Source organism: Pteronotus mesoamericanus, unplaced genomic scaffold (genome assembly GCF_021234165.1).
Source record: "Pteronotus mesoamericanus isolate MK-2021 breed Mesoamerican mustached bat unplaced genomic scaffold, CSHL_Meso_final scaffold_85, whole genome shotgun sequence".
In the NCBI taxonomy this organism is placed as follows: Eukaryota; Metazoa; Chordata; class Mammalia; order Chiroptera; family Mormoopidae; genus Pteronotus; species Pteronotus mesoamericanus.
The window spans coordinates 56,710,680-56,730,439 of NW_026555329.1; positions in this window are offsets into that span (position 1 = coordinate 56,710,680).

Consider the following 19,760-nt stretch of genomic DNA (forward strand, 5'->3'; position numbering starts at 1 on the left):
AATAACAAAAGACAGACAAAAAATGTTATGTTTTTATTATTTATAGCATTTAAAATAAGTATATTTTATGCACTGTAAACAGAGAAAACAAATTAAAAAATCTCCAGATGACTATAAAACTTAATTTTAGCTTACATTTGCAAAGTTTCTATCTTCAAGAAGAAGGGAAATTATTTTTATATACCCTTTTATTTATAGCTATTGGACAATGAAATGAATTAAATTGCACAAATAATGTTCTCTGATAATACATGGGCTTCATGTACAGGAGTCAGAAAATATGAGTGTTATTTGCACATTCATGGGCATGTATTAGCTTAGAAATACCTATTTGTGCTAATTTGAACTGGGGAGATCTGAAAATATTTCACTGAAGCTTTAGATATTGATTCTTTTTGGAATCTTAGGAAGTATGACAAAAAAACCCCCCTGGAACTTCGAGTAAGACAAAGTTTATTTTCAATTTTGTCGCTTAGCACCTGGATAAACATAGGCAAGTAACTTAAACTCCCTAACAAGTTAAAAGTTCATCATTATGCTTATATTCCAGGGAGAGTGTTAAAATATTCAGTATGTGTCACATGTAGCACTCTGTAAATGTTATAATATTAACACGTATATTAGATATGTTTACAACTGCGCTTTTCCTTAGACCCTCATTCAGCCTTTCTAATCATTTCTGGAATAAAGTGTATGCAGTTGTCGCTTTTTAAATAAAATTAATATACCTACTTTATTTTTACAGGAATTTCAGGTGTAGAGAAAAGCTGAGTAGAAAGTACAGGCTCCCTATTTACCCAGTGGTAAGGTTCCAGGGCAGGGGAAGAATTCTGGAACTCTAAAATTAGCTCTGAGTCTTTTAGTTAGTCTGTACCCCAAGGTAAGTTATTTATTCTTGATAAATAAAATGTTAGTGCTTTTCAAACTCTAGAGAAATGTCATATATAATTTTTTCAGCTGCCCTTTTAAGGGAATTGAAGGAGAAATGACATGCTGTGAAAGATGAAATTTTTAATTTTTATACTAGTTTATGTGTACTTCTAATTTAACCTCTGCTTGTGTCATAGATTAACTGTAAAGTTTTAGAATATAGTAAGTTATCTAATTTAGAAATCACTTAAACTCAGATTTCCTGTACTATTAATAATGTATTCATTTTTAAAATTTGATTACCTCTTGATTATTCCTGAAATATCTGGAATATATTTGTGTAATCGACTTGGGGACTTTTGAAATCTTATTTAATATCTTATTTATTCAAAAACTTTTCATTATCTTCAACTTATCATAACAAGAGGATTGAGAAATAGGTGGCAATAGTTTTAGTAGCCTTTAAGAAACTAAAATAGAAGAGCTGAGGGAGGGAAGGAGGGAGGGGGCAAGGGAAAGTGGTGGGGGGTAGGCAGAGACAAATGTATTTGAAAAAATAAATTAAAATAAAATTATAAAAAAAAATAAAATAGAAATTTCAAAGTTCATATAAAAAGTCCATGTACTTTACTATAAAGGAATCATCGAAACCTATGTAATCAGATATGCATTTTAGAGATTTTCATCAAACTGGTTACTTAAGTTATTCCTAACTTGTAACAGTTAAAAAGAGTTAGTAATTGAAGCTTAGCAGAGGAGAAAATTGGAAAGGTTTAGAATCATAACAATATTTTTAAAAAGAACAGAATACTGCATCAGTATAGCACACTGGCAAAGTGCTTCATTGGTTAGAATTGGTGTCACATTACAAAAAACAAAAATGATTCTGAAGCTTTCCCAAGTTTTAGGGGAAAAACATATATATGCATATGCGTGAATGTTATATCTGTGCAAAACATCTGAAAGATATGTGTACATGGTTGTTTAAACTTTGTAGGGACTTTTTGGTGAATTTACCTTTAAGACCTTTGGATCCCTGGATGATAGTGGGTAAGTGATACTGTTATATATAATACAGATAATGTGGCTTGCATAGATTCAAACTTTCAGCAAAATTAGACTTTCAACAGGAGCATTCTGAACAGAATGGGAGTCATTGAAAAGGAGAGAAAATTGTCTAAAGTAAGAGTGACATTTTTTCCCAATGAAATACTATACATAAGTGATAATTCTTAATTTTTCTTGGTTTTATATTTGGTTTGATTTTCTTTTTAACCCTTAAATTTATTTTAAAAATGGTTGTTCATTGACGGTCTGCCTTTATACATAGGCAGGGTATAATTCTCAGTATTTTTAGAACTTCTACTTTATTGTGTGTTTGAGAGGATTTAAAATGTTCTTTTATTTTAACCAAACTTTGGTAAACCTTTTCTGTTATGTATAAAAAATATTTGGTTGAATTATTGGTTTTGGCTATGCTTTTTAAAAATATACACTCTTCCTAATATAAATGTACAAATTCAGTATTGATTTCAAGTGTAACAACCATATCAATAATCAAATTAAAAATAAATGGCGTAAAAACTTTAATTAAAAGACAGAGGTTGTCAGATTAAATTGAAAAGTGAGGCCTAACTAGATTCTCCCTAGAAGAAATACAATTCAATTATAAAGACATAAAAATTTAGTAGCAAAGAATGGAAAAATATACCGTGATACCACTAAACAAAAGAGAGTTACTGTATTAAAAAAGAATAACTATATCAGTGTCAGAGAAATTAAATTTCCGAACAAACGCTATTACTAGGAATAGAGATGATCATTTTATTACTATGCTGAAGTGGTCCATGGAGAGTGCATAATGACCCTAAAATTTATGCATCTAATAGCAGACATTTAAAATGTGAGTAGTGAAGCAAAAACTGATAGAAATTCAAGGAAAAAGAGATAAACCCACAATTTATTAAAATTGTTTGAAATTTCAGTTCTCTTCTTTCAGTAGCTAGTAAAACAAGCAGACAAAAAAAATAACTGAATAGAGAAGATTTGAACAGCAATATCAAGAATTTTACCCAACTGGTGTTTACAAAACACAACACCCAATAACAGTCAAATGCATGTTTTGTAGTGCACAAGTATGTCTAGTCTAGACCAGCGATTTTCAACCATTTTCATCTCATGGCACACAAAACTAATTACTAAAATTCTGCAGCACACCAAAATAATATATATTTTTTTCCAATCTGATCAAAAATAGGTATAATTTTGATTCATTCAAATCAGATGGCTATTGTTTTATTGGCTCTTGTAATTTTTTTATTTGACAATCTAAGGAAAAAGAGGGCAGTGTTCCTGACTAAATAGCATGTTTAAATTGCATGTTTTAAAAATTCTCATGGCACATTGATTTAGAATTGCTATTTTGGACTATAAAACAATTCTTAATTAGTTTTCAAGATTTAAAATCATATAAACTATTATCTCTGGCCACAGTGATATTGAAATAGAAATCAATAACAGAAAGTTCTCTGGAAAAGCTGTAGATCTTGAAAACTATAGTAGAATTTTAAATAATTTTGAGGTCAAAAATTCAGAAGAAAAATTAGAAATGATTGCAAATTGAATTTAAATGAAATCACAGCATATCAGAATGACTGGGATGCTCCTTCTGCAATACTTAGGAAGATGTTTTTTGCTTTAAGTGTCTAATTTTGAAACTAAGAAAGTTCTCAAGTCAAAGACTTCAACTTACACTTTAAAATATAAGGAAAATAGAGAAAAAAGAAAACAAAGACCAGTGCAGAGATTATTGAAATTGAAGCAGAAAAATTTTATAATATAGAAAATCAATGACACTAAAAGCTGTTTTTTGAAATTAACAAATTGATAAACCTCTCTTCAGTGTGATGATGGGACAAATACTGAAAACATAAATTACCAATATCTAGGATAAGAGAGGTGACATGAATACAAACTTTGTCATTATTTAAAGGATAATAAGGATTGTTGTAAAATGTGTATGCTAATAAATTTGACTAAATGATGAAATATTCAAATTTCCAGAAATAAACAATTTATCAAAGCTAACTCAAAAAAAAATGAACTAAATAGTTTTTTTCTCTTAAAATAGTTACACATATAGGTAGAACCTTTTCAACCTATATGAAAAGTTCAGGAAATACCGCTATACTAGTGAACACTAACACCTAAGAGAAAAGAAATTCCCATTTCTAGACATACCACTCCCCAAAGTTGAAAACAATGGGACATTCTCCAACTTCTATGAGACCAGCATTAAGATGATCTTGAAATCAGACTAAGACATTGCAAGAAAAATAAAACTATAGACCAATGAGATACAGAAATCCTAAACAAAATATTAGTAAATTAAATCCAAATTTAATTATACAAATAAAAGTGTAACTGAAAACCAGGTAAGATTTATCCCATAGAAGCAATATTGGTATAACATTAAAAAATCAAATGATATAATTCCTCATTCTAAGAAATGGCAGAAGCAAACTATTTTGCGTGATGGAAATGTTCCCTGTCTTCATTATGCTGGTGGTTACATGACTGTATAACCTTGTCAAAACTCAGAACTATATCTCTAAAAAAGGTGACTTTTACTGTAAGTAAATTAAACCTCACTGAATTTGAGTAAAAACTGTTACTTCTGTCACCTTATTATTTCTTTTCTTTTTAATTTTTAAATTAAATCATATTCTATTACGATTGTCTCAATTTTTCTCCATTTCCCCTCTTCCACCCATCCCACCCTGCCCCCCATCCCATAGTAAATTTCCACTCCGTTGTCCATGTCCAGGGGTCATTCATACATGTTCTTTATTTTGTCCCTTCTCCTTCTTCCCATAACGGTCCTCCTTCCCCATCTCCTCTGTTTACTTTCAGTTTTCTCCATGTTTCCATGCCTGTGGTTTATTTTGTTTGCTAGTTTATTTGTTAAATAGATTCCACCTACAGATGAGATCATATGGTATTTGTCTTTCACTGACTGGCTTATTTCACTTAGTATAATACTCTCCAGTTCCATCCCTGTTGTCGCTAAAGGTAGGAGTTTCTTCTTCTTTCTTCCTGTTTTTTTGTAAATGAATATTTTATTTATTTATTTATTTATTTATTTTTTGTTTAATAGTTTATTCATTTATTTTTTTGTTCTAATACATATTTAAATCTACCTTCCCACCAACCCTTTTGCCGTCCTTCTCCCCCACCTTCCTCCCTCAATCCTTCCCCACTTTGGTTTGTCCATGAGTCCTTGCTATATGATCTTTACTTTGCCCTTCCCTTCCCTTTCCCTGCCCACCGCCCCCCTTCCCTCTTGACTCTGTTGATTTCTTTTTTCTTTCAATGTTGCTGGTCATATTTTCCTTGCATCTTTCTTTTGTTGGTTAGGTTCCACTTATAGGTGAGATCATATGGTATTTGTCTTTCGCCCTCTGGCTTATTTCAATTAGCATGATGCTCTCTAGTACCATCCATGCTGTCAAGAAGGGTAGTAGTTCTTTTTTTCTTTCTGCTGTGTAGTATTCCGTTGTGTAAATGTACCATAGTTTTTTGATTCACTCATCTACTGATTGCAATTAGGTTTCTTCGAACTCTTGCCTATTGTAAATTGTGCCGGTATTAACATTGGGGTACATAGGTTCCTTTGTATTGGCGTTTTGGAATTTTTACAGTATAGTCCCAGCAGAGAAATCACTGGGTCAAAAGGCAGTTCCATTTTCAGCTTTATGAGGAAATTCCACACTGCTTTCCACAGTGGCTGCACCAGTCTGCATTCCCACCAACAGTGTACTAGTGTTCCCTTTTCGCCACAGCCTAGCCAGCACCTGTTGTTTGTTGATATGTTTATGATGGCCATTCTGACCGATGTGAGATGGTACCTCATGGTGGTTTTGATCTGCATTTCTCTGATGGCTAGTGATGCTGAGCATCCTTTGAAATGTCTCTGGGATCTCTGTATCTCTTCCTAGGAAAAGTGTCTGCCCAGGTTCTTTGCTCATTTTTTAATTAATTTGTTTGTCTTCTTGGAGTAGAGTCGAATGAGTTCTTTATATATTTTGGAGATCAAACCCCTATCTGATGAATCATTAGCAAATATTTTTTCCCATATGTTTGGCTCCCTTTTCATTATGCTGATGTTTTCTTTAGCTGTGCAGAAGCTTCTTATTTTAATGAGGTCCCATTTGTTTATTCTTTCCTTTATGTCCCTTCCTTTTGGGGACATATCGGTGAAAATGTTGCTGCATGGGATATCTGAGAGTTTCCAGCCAATTTCTCCTCTAGGACTTTTATAGTGTTGCAACTTATATTTAAGTCTTTTATCCATCTTGAGTTTATTTTTGTGTATGGTGTCAGCTGATGATCCTATTTCAATTTTTCGCATGTAGCCGTCCAGCTCTCCCAACACCATTTGTTGAAGAGGCTATTATTGCTCCATTTTATGCTTCTGCCCCCTTTGTCAAATATTAGATGCCCATAGAGACCTGGGCTTATTTCTGGGCTTTGTATTCTGTTCCACTGGTCCATGGGTCTGTTCTTGTGCCAGTACCATATTGTTTTGATTATAGTAGCTTTGTAATATAGTTTGATGGCCACTATTGTGATCCTTCCTACTTTGTTTTTCCTTCTCAAATTTGCTGTGGCTATTCAGAGTCATTTTTGGTTTCATATAAATTTTTAAAATGTCTGTTCAATTTCTGTGAAATATGTCATTGGTATTTTAAAGGGATTGCATTGAATCTATAAATTTCTTTGAGTAGTATGGACATTTTCATGACATTAATTCTTCCAGTCCATGAACATGGTATATGTTTCCATTTATTTGTCTGTCTTGATTTCTTTCTACAGTGTTGTATAGTTTTCTGCATACAAATCTTTCACCTCCTTGGTTAAATTTATTCCTAGGTACTTTTTTTTTCTTGCTGCTATAGCAAATGATATTTTTTTCTGATTTCTTCTTCTTCTATTTCATTGTTGGTATACAAAAATGCCTTCATTTTCTGAATATTGACTTTGTATCCTACTGTTTTCACAAATTTACTTATTAGGTTGAATATTTTTTTAGTAGAGTCTACAGGATTTTCCATGTACCCTATAATGTCATCTGCAAACAATGATAGATTTACTTCCTTCTTTCTGATTGGGATGCCTTTTATTTCTTTTTATTGTCTGAGCGCTGTGGCTAGGACTTCCAATTCTATGTTGAATAGAAGTGGTGAAAGTGGACATCCTTGTCATGTTCCTTATCTTAGTGGGAAAGTTTTTAGTTTTTGCAAATTGAGTATGAGGTTGGCAGTAGGTTTTTCATATATGGCCTTTATTATATTGAGGAATGCCCCATTTATTCCCATTTTGCTGAGTGTTTTGGTCATAAATGGGTGCTCTACCTTATTGAATGTTTTTTCTGCATCTATCAAGATGATCATGTGGTTTTTGTCTTTCTTATTGTTTATGTGATGTATTGCATCTATTGATTTGTGTATATTGAACCATGCTTGCATCCCTGGGGTGAATCCCACTTGATCATGGTGGATGATCTTCTAATGTATTGCTGGATGCGTTTTGCCAATATTTTGTTGAGGATTTTAGCATCTATGTTCATCAGCGAGATTGGCCTGTAATTTTCTTTCTTTGTAGCGTCCTTATCTGCATTTGGTATTAGGGCGATGCTGGCCTCATAAAGAGTCTGGGAGTCTTCCCTCCTCTTGGATGTTTTGGAATAGTCTGAGAAGGACCAAGATTATCTCTTCCTTAAATGTTTTGTAAAATTCTCCTGTGAAACCATCCGGCCCAGGGTTTATGTGTGCCAGGAGTTCCTTGATTACTACTTAAATTTCCCCAGCTGTTATCGGTCTGTTCAGGCTTTCTGCTGCTTCTTCATTCAGCGTTGGAAGATTATACTTTTCTATAAATTTATCCATTTCATCAAGGTTTTCAAATTTCTTGGCATATAATTGTTCATAGTAGTTTCTGACAATCCTTTGTATTTCTGTTGTATCAGTTGTTATTTCTCCTCTTTCATTTCTGATATTACTTATTTGGGTCCCCTCTCTTTTTTTCTTGATGAGTCTGCTTAAAGGTTTGTTGAATTTAATTATAATTTCAAAGAACCACCTCTGGGATTGGTTGAGCCTTTGAATTGTTCTTTTCATCTCTATGTCATTCAGTTCTGTTCTGATCTTCATTATTTCCTTTCTTCTACTTGCTCTGGGATTTATTTGTTGTTGTTTCTCCAGTTCTTGAAGCTGTAGAGTTAGGTAATTTATTTGGAATGTTTCTATCTTTTTTAGGTAAGCCTGTATTGCTATGAACTTCCCTCTCAGGACCGCCTTTGCTGTGTCCCATAGGTTTTGGCCTGTTGTCTGTTCATTTTCATTTGTTTCCAGAATTTTTTTGATTTCTTCTCTTATCTCATTATTGACCCATTCATTGTTTAAGTGTCTACTGTTCAGTCTCCATGAGTTTGCAAGTTTTCGCTTTTCTCCTTGAGGTTGATTTTCAGTTTCAAGTCCCTGTGGTCCAAGAAAAAGCTTTTTTATTATTTCAATTTTCCTGAATTTGTTGAGGCTTGCTTTGTGTCCTATCATGTAGTCTATTTTGAAAAAGTTCCATGTGTATTTGAAAAGAATGTATATTTTTCTTCTTTGGGATGTAAAATTCTATATATATCATTTAAGTCTATTTGATTCCGTGCATCATTAATCTCCACAATATCCTTGTTGATGTTTTGTTTGGAAGATCTGTCCATTTTTGACATTGGGGTGTTAAAATCCCCTACTATCAGGGTGTTGCTATCTATAACTTTTTTGAAATCCTCCAAGTTTTTCCTTTTATATATGGGTGCTCCTATTTTGAGTACATATAAGTTTATAATGTTTATGTCTTCTTGATGGATTCTTCCTTTAAGTATTATAACATGTCCCTCTGGATCTCTTTTTAGGTCCTTTGTTCTGATGTGAGTCTCTTGTAGCAGCATATGTGTGGGTCATATTTTCTTAACCATTTAGCTATCCTGTGTCTTTTGATTGGGCCATTTAGACCACTTCCATTGAGAGTTATTATTGATAGAAACTTATTCATTTTTTTCCCTTTGTACCTGTATTTTTCTCTTTCTCACTCTTTTTCTTCACCTTCTTAAACCAGTCCCTTTAACATATCTTTTACTGCTGGTGTCGGGGAGATGTATTTTCTTAGTCTTCTTTTGCCTGGGAAACTCCTTATTTTCTCTTCTATTTTAATTGAGAGCCTTGTTGGGTAGAACAGTCTTTGTTGTAGGCCTTTGCTTTTCATTACTTGGAATATTTCTTGTCATTTCTATCTTGCTTGTGATGTTTCTGTTGAGGAGTCAGCTGTTAGCTGTATCAGAGCTCCCCTGTATGTTACTACCCGTTTCTCCCTTGCTGCCTTGAGGATTCTTTCTTTGTCTTTGATATTTGCCATTTTAATGATAATGTGTCATGAAGTGGGTCTCATTTGGTTCCTCATTAATGGGGCCCTCTGTGCTTTCTGGATCCATGAGAACTTTTCTTTCCTCAAATTGGGGAAATTTTCCATCTTTACTTTTTCAAACAGGTTCTCTATCCCTTCCTCTTCCTCTTCTCCTTCTGGTATCCCTATTATGCAGATATTATTGCGTTTCAGGTTGTCCTGCATTTCCCTAAATGCCTCTTCATTCTTTTTGAGTTTTTTTTCCATTGTTTGTTCTTTCTGTGAGCTTTTTTCTACCTTGTCTTCCAGCTTGCTGATTCGATCCTCTGCTTCATCTAGTCTGCTTTTGATTCCTTCTGCTATGTTTTCAACTCAGAAATGGTATTGTTCATTTCCTCTTTTGTCTTCTTGAGTTTCTATGTCCTTTTCCAGGTTGATATAGTTTGCAGTAAGTTCCTGATAGTTTCCTTGTTGTTTCTCATAGTTCTCTTTGAGGTCCCTGAGCTCATTGAGCTTCCTTAGAGCCACTCTTTTGAATGCAATATCTGATAGTTTACTTGCTTCTATTTTATTTGGCTCTGTGGGAATTCCATCTTTACCTTCATTTCAGGGGTATTTCTTCCCATTATTTGTGAGAGTTTTTTTGTTTGTTCGTTTGTTTGATTGATTGTTTTTTTGTTTTTTTTTTTTGCTTCTGTTTCAATTGATCAGTCTTGATTTCCTGACTTTGTAGATTAAACTTCTATGGTAGTAGGCAGTTTTGTTTGTTTGTTTGTTTGTTTGTTTTCTTTCTGGGTCTGCCTCTGATGATGTCAGTTGTTAACCCTCTCTGACCTCAGGCTATTTGTTTGAGCCTTCCCGGAATCTACTTTCTGTGTCTGTCTCCAGCAATTGTTAATCTAGTCACTCAGCCCTCAGCTGTCAGGCATAGGCACCACAGATTAGGGCAGTGCCTCCTGAGGGCACGACTTTCATGTCCTTATAGACTGCTGTCACTCAGGGGAATGGTCTGCCTGATGAAGATGGAGACTGTGGAATGGGGTCAGCACCAGGATCCTCCCCAGCTACTCCTTTAGGTCTCTCGCCAACGCCTCTACCTTCAGTCTCTCCTCAAAAGTCTCTAGGCAGCTCTGTGACCCCTTTAGCCTGGGGTCCACTATCTCTGTAGGCAGCTCTGCACTCAGCACCAAGGCCCGCAGGCAACTCCTGTCCAGGCCAGACTGTCCTGAGGACAGGGCTATTATTTCCTTTACCGCTGCTGCCTCTTTGAGGTGTGGCCTGCCTCTGCAAAATGGAGACTACAGAATGGGGAAGGAGTCAGTTCTGGGAATCCCCAGCTACTCCTCCAGTTCTTTCCCCAACACCTCCATCTCCAGTCTCTCCTCAAGGGTCTCTAGGCAGCTCTGTGTTCCCTTTGACCAGGGATTCACTATTTCTGCCCAACCTGCTTCACTCAGTATGCCAGCCCACATGTGCTCAAGCACTGGGTGGAGTGTGCAGAAGGCAGGTTTGATTCCCTTATTCCTAAGCGAGATGGTAGCTGCAGAGTGAGAGGTGAGTTATCACCAGGGCTCTGATAGCCACCATCTGAGTTCTCTTCACAAAGCTTTCCTCACAAATCTTTCCTCAAGCACCAGCCCACTCTGCTCCTGCCTCTTCCCAGAGATAAAGGAAGGCAGCTGCCACTGCAAATTTTTGTATTGGCCCTTTAATCATCTGTGCTTACCCAGCCACCTGTCTCTGGCAGAGAGCGCTGCTAAGCTTTTTCCAGTTGTGTTTTGTCTGTGTGTTTTTCTGATTTCAGATTCTTCAGTCGAGGTGTCTCCACTTACAATTCAGACCCTGTTCTTCTCAGGGGGATCCAACTGACCATTTCAATGTCCCTGTGGTGCTGGTGCCCATGGGTGCCCAGCCAATCTTCTTGAGCCTCCATCACATTTCTCACCCGTTAGGATGTGTGAAAGTTGATTCCATTGTCTGTCCATGGCTCCAAGGCTCCTCTCACTCTATCATTCCATTGTTTTCCAGGTGATTTCTCCATAATTTAGTCAAAACTCAGTCATAATTCCAGTTTGGTCTTGGGAGGAGTTCAGAGCGACCTTGACTCAATCCTCTGCCATCTTCCACCTCCCTATTTATTTATGTTTTTAAATGTCAAGATCCATTATAAAATATTAAAAACATAAAATCCATTATAATTTCTCAACAATCATGACACCTACACAGAAATAATCAAGTAGGTCAATGAAATAAAAGGAGCATTCTAGAAACAAATGCAAATATTTTTCTAAAAATGTAATATATGATTAAATTGATATTTCAAATCAATGGGGAAAATAAGGTTTATTCAACAAATAAGGTGCATGGATCACTATTACTTGAAGTAAAACAAATATAGAGCCTTGCTTTATACATTATACAAAAAACATCAAGTGAGTTAAAAATCAATCTGCAACATCCAAAGAGTTTTAGGAGAAAATACAAAATAATATTTTCCTTATCCTCAAGTAACATATTGAAACCCAGAAGCTATAAAGAAAAATGTTGACAATATGGCTATATTGAGCATTTAAGACTATACAGTAATATTCATGTAAAAAAAGATAAAGGACAAGTACTAGAATAGGAAATTATTTACAACACATCTATAAAAGGGTTAATAGTTTTTTCTGTTTTTTTAGGGAAAAAATTCTAAAAATATTTAATCAAAAAATGGATAAAAAATACCAAAAAAGTAATTTAAAGTTTGTTTTAAGAACAATAGAAATAGGTAAGAAATATATAAAAACATTTCATTTCAACAAATAATTAACAATTAAAATAATACATCATTGTCACAATCAGGTTAATAAGTATTAAAAACATTGATAATATCAAGTATTGGTGACTGTGAAGGAACTGAGTATTCATAGACTTTTTCTTTTCTTCATCTTCTTAAAGTAGTCCTTTTAGCATATTTTGCAGTGCTGGTTTGGTGGAAATGTATTCTTTTAGCATTCTTTTGTCAGGGAAACCCCTTATTTCACCTTCCATTTGAATTGAGAATCTTGCTGGGTAGAGCAGTATTGGTTGCAAGCCTTTGCTTTTCATAACTTGGAATGTATCTTACCATTCCCTTCTGCCTTGTGATTTTTCTGTTGAGAAGTCAGCTGTTAGACCTATCAAGGCTCCATATATGTTGCTACCTCTTTCTCCCTTGCCTCTTTTAGGATTCTCTGTTTATCTTTTATTTGCCATTTTAATGATGATGTGTGTTGGAGTGGGCCTCATTGGGTTCCTCTTGAATGGGACCATCTGTGCTTCCTGGACCTGTGTGACTTTTTTCTCCTTCAATTAGGGAAGTTTTCCATCATTACTTTTTCAAACTGGTTCTCTATCCCTTGCTTCTCTTCTTCTTCTTCTTCTTCTTCTTCTTCTTCTTCTTCTTCTTCTTCTGGTATCCCTACTATACAGATATTATTACATTTCAGGTTGTCCTGCATTTCCCTCAATGCCTCTTCATTCTTTTTGAGTCTTTTTTCATTTTTTTTCTCTTCATGGAAGCTCTTTGCTACCTTATCCTCCAGCTTGATAAGTTGTTCCTCTTCTTCATTTAGCCTGCATTTGATTCTTCCTACTGTGTTCATCAATTCAGAAATTGTATTGTCTATTTCCTCTGGTCTCTTATTGATAGTTTCTATGTCCATACCAATATAGTTGGCAGTAAGTTCCTCTTAGTTTCCCTGTAGTTTTTTGTAGTTCTCTCTGAGAACTGTTGTTTTGAACTCAATATCTGATAGTTTAATTACCTCTATTTCATTTAGTTCTCTCTCTGGGCATTCCTCCTTTCCCTTAGACTGGGGGCTGTTCCTTTGTCTTCCCATTATTTGTGAGACTCTTCTTTTTTTGCAACTGCTTCTTAAATTGATCTGCCTTGATTTCCTGACTTTGTGATGTGAACTACTATGGTAGGAGACCGCTGTTTTCTTTCTTTCTGGGTCTGGTTCTCATGATGTCAGATGTTGACCTTGTGTGACCTTAGGCAGTCTGTTTGAGTCTTCCAGGAATCTACTGTTTGTGTCTGTCTCCTTAAGCTGTTAGTCTAGTCACTGTGTACTCAGCAGGCCAGCCTAGAGACACCACAGTGTGGGGCAGAGCCTCATGAGTGTGAGGCTTTTGGATCCTCTCTGGTAGTTGCAGCTCAGCGGGGTGGTCTGCCTTAGCAACATGGCTGCTGCCATTTGGGGATGAGTCACCACCGGGATCTGGTCAGCTACTCTCTCAGTTCTCTCCCCAAAGCCTCCTTCCCTGGTCTCTCCTCAGGAGTCTCTAGCCCACTCTTCCCCAGCCTTTGCCAGAGCCCAGGGCAAGTGGCTACAAACAAAAATTGCTGCATTGGCCCTTTAAACGGATCTTTGTGGTCTCCAGTTGCCTGTCTCTTTCAGAGAGCCACCCTGCTGCTTTTCACAGCTGGCTTTATCTGTGTACTTTTTGGGCTCTTGTGCTGTAGGCTGGAGATCCCCATTTATGGTGTAGACTCCACTATTCTGAAGGGGATCCAACTGGCCTTTTCAATATCCTCCTAGTGCTGCTGCCCATCGTCGCCCCACCCGCCTTCTCAAGTCTCTACCACACTCCTTACCAGTTAGGTTGTGCTAAAGCTGATTCTTCTGTCTGTCTGAGGTTAAAGGCTCCTCGCTCACTATTTTTCAGTTATTTGTTTCAGGTGATTTCTCCACAATTTAGTTGTAATTCCAGGTTGGTCTTGGGAGGAAGTCAGTGTGACTTACACTCACTCATTTGCCATCTTAATTCTCCACCCATTGGAGACAGTGGTTTTGATATTTTACTTAAGCAGTTCATTTCTTCTTAATTCTCTGACAACAAAAACTAAGTACAGATGACAATTGATTGAACATGATTTGTGTTGAGGTACAAAGCTGGACATAATGTTTCCTGCCATAGATTTTCTTGTCCATATGGTAAATATCCAATATTGGCGCTGAAGCTCAATTTCCATCTGCACAGAGATACACTTATTACAGGAGGTAAAACTTTTAAAATCAACCATCTGTTTGTATGTCATTTTGGCAAAAAACAAAACCAGTAAATAAAATACCAAAATATGCACACAGAAAACTGATCATAGAAATAATGTGACATTTAGGCCACATAGTTAAATGCTTTTCAGAAACATATTGAGAATTGTCACATGTACAATTTTTCTGTCTTGAAAGTATAAATAATCTATATTATTTGTACAATAATAGCTAATGTATATTTTGAATATGAAGTCCAAAATGTTCTTATTCATTTTCAATTATCTTCCCTTCACCTGATAATTCACAACTGAGGCCTAACTTGGTCTTTAGTGTTTTATTTAAAAATATTAATTACTTTTAATGTTTGTGGCTCTCTTTCTGCCAGTGAGTAGACATGTAGACCAGTAAAACGTATTACCTATAGGAATTGGAAGTTAGTCCTTAACTGCATGTTACTTTATCAACAGAAATATGAGATATTTTAAAGCACAGATCTGGGAGTCACACACAGCATGGCTCAAATTCTGGTTCTTCTTTTGGTCAGTTGTGTGAGCTTTCTTTATCTGTGAAGAAGCAATAATAATATTGACTTGTTGGTAGTTAATAGGCTTAAAAGAGCTTAGAGACAGTATAGCAGAATTATCAACTGCCATCATGCATAAAATTTGTATTATGATGGTTATTATCTTTAAAAAATACTTTGTTTCTCCCATGAGTATGAAGTGTGAGGTGTAATTCACAGAATTCTTTGGGAGATGTTGGAATAGACATTGAAAACAATATTTCTTTTGTATTTTGTCTGTTGTGAAGGAGCTTCAATCTGCTGCCTACATAGCTATTCCCTGTATATTGTGTCTGAACTATTTTGCAGGTGAAATTGGAACCATGTGGACTACCTAGGAAATAGAATCCCTTCACAGTTCGTTAAAAAACAAATTCAATATTCTCTGCATTTCATATGTTGCTTACAGTGAGACCAAAAAAAAAAAATACGTGTCAGATTCTCTAATAAGAGCTTCCATGATTCAGATGGATAGAGTGTTCTTTATTTTGGATAATATATTTTAATACAAATTTTATTTCAGATGAAATTAGAAGACTTTCTTTGAACACTCTATATAAGTTAAGTTATTAGAATCCAAAGTCCCAGGTGGTCTCAGAGGGTTTACTTGAGCATACTGCTTACTTAAAGCAGTTTTTCTCTGAAATTAGATAAACGAACTTAAAAAAAATACTTCTTATCACTTACTACTAATATAGTATTAGAGCATGTGAGTCTGAATATTTTAGAAATTTGGCTTCAAGCAGTATTTCTTCTTTTTGTTTTTGGTTTTTTTTTGTATTTGGGATTTTTACTTTTTAGTAAAACTGGTGTATGTTTAAGATGTACAGTATGGTGATTTGATACATACACACACATACATACATACACACAAATGGTGAAATAATTACTGTAGCCCAGCTAATTAACATATATCACAGTTATTATTTGTGTGTGTGGTGAAACATCTGAAATCTCTCTTAGCAAATTTTTGTATTCAATATAGTAGTGTTAACCATAGTGTTCATGCTGTACATTAGACCTACAGAATCATTAATACCATATCATTAATATATGATTAAGTACCGAGTATTTTGCAAGTACAAAATGCATCAGATTTAGTGATTTGGACTTTATCTATATTTGACAAAATTGGAAGAATCAGCTTTATGAGATTGTGAACTTAGTTTTAAAATCAAAATAATTTTAACATAGAAAAAAAGCCCCCAAATACAAAGGAGACAACTGAACATTAAAACATAGGTTAGTGGGATTTCAGTTTCTTACTAAAACAAATCACTTATGTCCCCCTAGCTAGTCTATACATGAGTCACTGGGTTTTTCAATTTATGAAATTAAAAAAAGTAAGCTTTTTAAAAAAATGTTAAAAACCCCAAAAGTTCTTCAAGTGTTTTCTCTGGCAAACTTCTTATATTCTTTGATTATGTATTGTTGATCTATAGAAATACTTATTCAATATCTGCCACCATAAAGGAAGAGAAATCCCAAAATAAATATACCAAATATGCATGACTGGAGTATGATGAAATGTTTTGTGACAAATACATTGTAAGAAGAAGCTATAAAATATCTGACCTTTTTATCTGGCTTAATTAGCATAAGGTTTCCTTGGTTATCTAATCATTAGCATTTATCAGTGCTTTTTATATTTTTATAACTGAGTAATATTTTTTATATGTATACCACCATTTGTTCATTCACTTATCCACTGATTGTAACTAGATTCACATTTTGGATCATTTTGAAAGTATTTGCTGATCATTTGTTGAGATTCTTGAATGTACAGATTTGTGTCTTTCATCAAATTTTATATTTCTGACACTATTTCTTTAGATAGTTATTACTTGGTTTTAGGTTTTTTTGGTGCTAGGACAAATTTCTATAACTTCTTAGAGTGATGTATTCCAGTGGACCACTTTGTCTTATTGTTTTAAAATTTTTGTCTTGTTTCGTTTTTCATCAGCTGGGACATTCCCTACTAGATATTGACCTGCTTGTGTGATTCTACTTGGAGTACACTGAGTTTCTTGAATGGTCAGATTAATGTTTTACAGCTAATATGAGAAGGCTTTAAACACTATTTCTTTAAATATTATTTTTCTTACCCTTTCTCTTCTCCTTCTCTTCCTTTCATTGAGATTATGTCGATATACTTGAGGTTCTGCACATTTCCTTCATTTTTTATTTGGATTTATTAATCATTATTAATTTATTTTAATTTACTGATTTCTTCTCAAATTTGATGTTGAACTTTTATAGTGAATTAGGGAATGCTCATTTTAGTTTTAAAGTTTCTGTATTTGTGTGTGTGTATCCACACACACACACACAAAACGAATATTAAACCCAATATCTTGCCGCAATTACAGTTCAATTTCTATTAACAGCTTTGTTCCTGAATATAGGTCACACTTCTCGATTTCTTAAGATTTTTTTGTTCAAAATGTAAATTTTAGATATAATATTGTAGTGAAATTGAATTTTGATTTTTAAAAAATTATTTTTCTTTCTCCCACCTTCCCTCCCCTGTTTCTTTATTGCTTTTTCTTTTGTAGCAAGTTTGGACTTAAAGTATGATAAATGCACTCATCTTCTATTTCCTTTTCACAATTTGCAACCTCTTATATCTTCCACTCTAACACTTTGACAGTTCAGCTGATATTCAAGTTTTCTTTAGCTTTCACTTACAGCTGGGATTGCTGTGTCTCCCTTAAAGTCTAACTACATCCCACTAAGCTAGGAAAGTGTGGAGAGCTTGCCATGGGCCTTCTGACCTTTTTTTTTTTTTTTTAAAGAATCTTTATGCTAGCACTGGCTGGGTAGCTTAGTTGGTTAGAGCATTGTCCCAATATGCCAGTTGTAGTAAATTTTAAAAAAATTAAAAAAAAAATTCAGCTCTGGCTGGTGTGACTCAGTGGATTGAGCACCAGACTGCGAACAAAAGTGTCACCAGTTCAATTCCCAGTCAGGGCACATGCCTGGGTTGCAGGCCAGGTCCCCAGTTGGGGGAGTGTAAGAGGCAACAACATATTGATGTTTCTCTCCCTCTCTTTCTCCCTCCTTCCCCCTCTGTCTAATAAATAAATAAAATCTTTTAAAACATAATTTTCATGCTAAATTTTTCTTCAGAGACCACTAAATGATTCATTTTGGATTAAAAGATCAGCCTAGCAGATCAGATGGTGTTCCCAGTTGTTTCCTACTCAGTTTGTTGCATTTACTGACAATGCCTCTAATGAGTTACAGCACTTTGTTAAAATGAATTCCACCATATTTGGCAACAATGTTGCTAGTTTTTTCCTTCCCTGGACTTGTAAAATCAGTTCTCACCAACTTGGTTGGGAGGATTACAACTTGGCAAAAGAGGCCACATAGTTTCACTATTACTATGCACAGCTGTATCAGTTTGTAAGAGAAAATACTTCTTAATCTCTAGCTCTTTGATTGATTTACAGAGTTCCCAAAGTGGTTGTTAATGACAATTTTGAACAATGTTATTTTTTTCATTTAGGGAGAGGAATAGTCAGACTTTTTAAACTAAAAAAGCTAGATGTCTCTAGTAGCATATATTCCCCAGGTCTTTTATTGAGTTAAGATTTACTTGTTTGTTTATTTTTACAGACTAGAAATAGGAGAAAGGGGTTTCCTGAGAAGAGATGAAGTGTTAGGTTCAGCAAAAGAAAATGAAACCTAAGGTAGACCTCCTGATATTTTTTATTTTTCCAAGGACAGGTATATTGGTAATTATAGCATCTACATAATCATCTCCATCATATGGAAACAGCAAATGTTGAGGAAGGAGTTGGGGTTAGGAAACTGGATTCCTGTTAACAATGGTCTGTTGGAGGGACCTGAGCAGTTCAATTAATCTCTGAGCTTTAACATCATCCATTAATATAAATAGTTTGGACTATACGGTTTGGCAGGACTCTAAGGGCTGTAAAGCAGCTGCTTTAGAGTCAGTTTTAATATACAGTTTCTTGGTCTCCTCCTTAATTCCTGATTCAGTGGGAGAAGAAGGGAGCTGCAGGTGGGAGAAGTCTTTATTCTTAACAATAATTTCTGGAGATTCTATGGTGGAGCCAGAATTTGGAGGCATTGCTCCCTCCCCCCCATGATTTGTTCCTTCATTCTCTGTCATATATCAGGTATCAAAAAATAATGAGCAGTATTTTTTTCCTGAGCAAGTATGCAGCATCTTTGTGGTTCTTTGTATTTTCTTGAAATAAAGAATGCTTTCTTATTTTCCTCTATTGATTATGGTACCTGGTTCGGACAATGGACAGTGTATTTAGGTATTAGTAGTTCATCAAAAGGAGATTGTTAGCTTAGTGAAAATGCTAGCACAGCCCTCTTTGCATGAGCCAATAATGAATGTTAAGCCAGAGAAGTCCGGGGAAAACTCTTGCATTTGTCTCCCATTGTCTATTCACATCCCTGAGAAAAGATGTGTTTGCTCTTGGTCTGCCTCAGGCTTCTTTTTTAAAATCTTAAAACTTAAGAGAAAAGTGAGAAATCATAGCATGATGCAAGCCTTCTGGGGATGCATAAGAGTTTGAAATGCATTAGAACCTCCAGTAAAAGAAACATGGGCTGACATGCATAGGCACTAAAATGAAACCTGTGAACAATGACAAATACAAAGAGATTAGATTAAAAGAATGCATAGACTCTCTCACTTTTGCCTTCTGCTGTTTGTGTATCACTGGAAGTCTAGATGGTACACATACATAAGGCAGTGGTTATGTTCTCTTAGCTTAGTGGCACAGAAAGATAGGTTGAAGTGAAGGTAGTGAGGGATTTAATTGGAAAAATGTCTAGATAACATTATAATACAGGCATACCTTGGAGAT